A 4,196-nucleotide genomic window follows, 5' to 3' on the forward strand; every position below is an offset into this window, starting at 1 on the left:
AGATACGCGCGTTAGAGTAGTGAAGTTACTCGCTTTAGAGGAAGGGAAGGTACCCGCGTTAGAGGAGGGGGAGGTAGCCGCGTTAGAGGAGGGGAACGTACCCGCACTAGAGGAGGGGAAGGTACCCGCGTTAGAGGAGGGGGAGGTACCAGCGTTAGATGGGAAGATACCCGCGTTAGAGGAAGGGAAGGTTCCCGCGTTAGAGGAGGCGGAGGTAGCCGCGTTAGAGGAAGGGAAGGTACCCGCGTTAGAAGAGGGGGAGGTAGCCGCGTTAGAGGAGGGAAGGTGCCCGCGTTAGAGGAGGGGAGGTACCCGCATTAGAGGAAGGGAAGGTATCCGCGTTAGAGGAGGGGAGGTAGCCGCGTTAGAGGAAGGGAAGGTACCCGCGTTAGAGGAGGGGAGGTACCCGCGTTAGAGGAAGGGAAGGTACCCGCGTTAGAGGAGGGGGAGGTAGCCGCGTTAGAGGAGGGAAGGGTACCTCTCCCTCCTCTAACGCGGGTACCTTCCCCTCCTCTAACGCGGGTACCTTCCCTTCCTCTAACGCGGGTATCTTCTCATCTAACGCTGGTACCTCCCCCTCCTCTAACGCGGGTACCTTCCCCTCCTCTAGTGCGGGTACGGGAACCCGCGTTAGAGGGGAAGGTGCACACGTTAGAGGAGGAGGAGGTACCCGCGTTAGAGGAGGGGAAGGTACCAGCGTTAGAGGAAGATGAGGTGCCCGCGTCAGAGGAGGGGAAGGTACCCGCGTTTGAGGAGGGGGAAGTACCCGTGTTAGAGAAGGAGGTACCCGCGTTAGAGGACGGGAAGGAACCCGCGTTAGAGGAGGTGGAGGTACCCGTGTTAGAGGAGGAGGTACCCGCGTTAGAGGAGGAGGTACCCGCATTAGAGGAAGGGAGGAAACCCGCGTTAGAGGAGGGAAGGTACCCGTGTTAGAGGAGGGGAAGGAACTTGCGTTAGAGGAGGGGGAAGTACCCGTGTTAGAGGAGGAGGTACCCGTGTTAGAGGAGGAGGTACCCGTGTTAGAGGAGGAGGTACCCGCGTTAGAGGAAGGGAAGGAACCCGCGTTAGAGGAAGGGGAGGTACCCGTGTTAGAGGAGGAGAAAGTACCCGCGTTAGAAGAGGGGGAGGTGCCCGCGTTATAGGAGGAGAAGGTACCCGTGTTAGAGGAGGGGGAGGTACCCGCGTTAGAGGAGGGGAACTCACCCGCGTTAGGGAAGGGGGAGGTAGAGGCGGTAAGGGGAAGACGAATGCAGTCAGGTAAAGGGGAAAATGTGCAGGTAAAGGGGAAGATGTGCAGGTAAATGGGAAGATGTGCAGGTAAAGGGCAAGATGTGCAGGTAAAGGGGAAGATGTGCAGGTAAAGGGGAAGATGTGCAGGTAAAGGGGAAGATGTGCAGGTAAAGAGGAAGATGTGCAGGTAAATGGGAAGATGTGCAGGTAAAGGGGAAGATGTGCAGGTAAAGGGGAAGATGTGCAGCTAAATGAGGAGGTGGGTCAGGTGGAGTAAGTAGGACGGAAAGAAAATGCCAGCGGGAAGGTTGAGAAAGCTTGACCGCCATGAGTAGAACTCGATCGCTCTACCCGTGTAGCTCTATGGGAGAACCTAGAGGTGGCAGGGAAGACAGTAAAAGGAGAAGGTCGAGTAGGTAGAGAAGAGAAAGAAAGAGAGAGAGAGAGGCGTGCTAAAAACACCAAGCAGCGTGGTTTCGCAGTGTACAGCCATAGTTTATTCATTCATGTATCATAGTCAAAACCAAAATCACCGAGTTTAAATTACGGGCGATCTGCCCTGGTGCAACCGTACAAGATTAAAAAAATCGCTGGGCCCAGTTATTTACATTTGACCTGATTTCCACCAGTAAGGACGTGCCTCCTGCAGCAGGCACTGCAGATTTTCCTCATGTAAATCAAGTGTGCCCATCTCACCAGTAGATGATACGTCATGTTGTAAACGCAAACGTTAGACTCTGTGTTAGACTACCCTAGTAGTGTGGTGTCGAAATTCGCGGGGGGTGGGGTGTGAATAATTTCCTGAATAAGTTACATGTACACGTATTTGCGATAGTTATGTCCCATGTTTTATTGCATCAAGTCATCTCCCTCATACTGACCCATTCACCAGTTCCGGGACAGGCATTGGTTCCCCTGGTTCAAGATTCAGAGAAAAATTATAGGACTATGTGCATGTATAAGCAGAGGCAAGGTAATAACAGAATAATATAATATGATATTACCCGATATAATACACATTTGAAGTGAACACGGAAATATCAATTGGAAACAAGATATAGCTAGTAAACAATGTAATAATGACAGAGTATTTACAACCACACAAAATCGTAAGCTTAAACATACGACTGCTGTGTATGGAACAATAATGCCGTGTGACACATCTGTAACCAACCACGGAGGTTTATTGCTTGATGAGAATAGGCCCTATAGTATAATATCACAATTAATCACAAATGAATAGTCATTGAAAACGTACTCCTTGGTTGGTCTTATACTACTTTCGACGTTATTCGATCTACGTTGCATCGTGATTGTATAAATATGCAGGCAACTGTATGGGTGGATTCAAATGAGGAAGTTCTAGCGTGTCGGCATCCTCTTTTGACTTTAGACCGAATTTTTCCAGTGTGCGACGAAAAACTGTTTCAGTTGAAATAGAACAAAGTTCTTCAAAATAGAAAATATGTAACGAGAATCTATTGGATTGTAAACGTATTTCTCTTAAAAAAAACCACTTGTGTGTACCCTGTTCCCCCATGACCTTCTTTAGCCACTCCATGCACACTCACCTGACTCTCCTATACAGAATTGGATTCGCCCAGAACAATTAGCGCCTGTCAGCCGTACGTAACAGTTTATGTAATCAGGAGTGCACAGACAGATTAACACCGCCATTAGCACTGACACTGTTACTGACATTAATACTGCCATTGACATTGGAACTGAAATTGACACTGACATTGACATTGACATTAACAAATAATCCTGGTGTAATTGATATGAGGAAACCCACGCTAGCACTCACGACTCACGACTTCACATGAGAAAAAGAGTACACGTAAATAGAGAAAAAAGGTGTGACCGACATTTCGACCTACTCAGCTTTCTCAGACACTGAAATCGGACCTATATAGACTATAGTCCAATTTTCAATAATGAACTTGTTCGGAAAAATCGTCGATTTGGCTTAGTGCTCTCCAATAGAAACCGTTAAAAAGGGCGAACGAGAGCGGAAAAAGAATCCTCGACGCCTTGTCTATCCGACTGACGCTATTTACACCACTTTTGTGGGCTGTTTTAGACATTTTCTTACGATAGTGTGGATTAGAAATGATGCACTGCATGAATTTTGTACAGCATGAATCTTTACGCAGTGAGTCGTGCGACTGTTCTTCTACCTGGCGGCGAAGATGTTCACTGTAAAAGCGTCGATCTGCGGTGTTGTTCTGGGACGGGTAGTAAGAAACCTCTGCCTGCCCCACGTCCTATTAGAACATAAAAGATAGCAATTTTACGGATAAGACTGACCTAATTATATATTGGGCTGAATCCAGCAGGAGTAGAGCGAGATATAATTGTCGGCATTGTCGGCAATGTCAGGCATTGTCAGGCATTGTCGGCGACGCTGGCGCCTTTATTAACGATTAGCACGGCCACAATGCTGCACCGTCGACATATAATTAAGCTGCGTCATTGAGTCGCCCGTAGACAAAAAACAATGCAAATAGCTACTTTAGGATTTACATTAGTTAATGAGTGATTTCTCGTCGCATCATTATATACACACGCACGCACGCACGCATGCACACACGCACGAACGCAGGCACGTTAATGAGTGATTTCTCGTCGCATCGTTATATACACACGCACGCACGCACGCATGCACACACGCACGAACGCAGGCACGTTAATGAGTGATTTCTCGTCGCATCGTTATATACACACGCACGCACGCACGCATGCACACACGCACGAACGCAGGCACACACTCGCACACACACACACACGCACGCACGTATAGGCCCGCACACACGCACGTACGCACAATACACACACGCGCGCACACACACACACACACACACACACACATAAACATCACACTGGCGACGCTGTTCACCGTGCACACACACACACACAACCACAACACACACACACACACAACACACACACACACACGCGACATA

This window comes from Priapulus caudatus, unplaced genomic scaffold, assembly GCF_000485595.1.
Source record: "Priapulus caudatus unplaced genomic scaffold, Priapulus_caudatus-5.0.1 Scaffold45, whole genome shotgun sequence".
Lineage (NCBI taxonomy): Eukaryota > Metazoa > Priapulida > Priapulimorpha > Priapulimorphida > Priapulidae > Priapulus > Priapulus caudatus.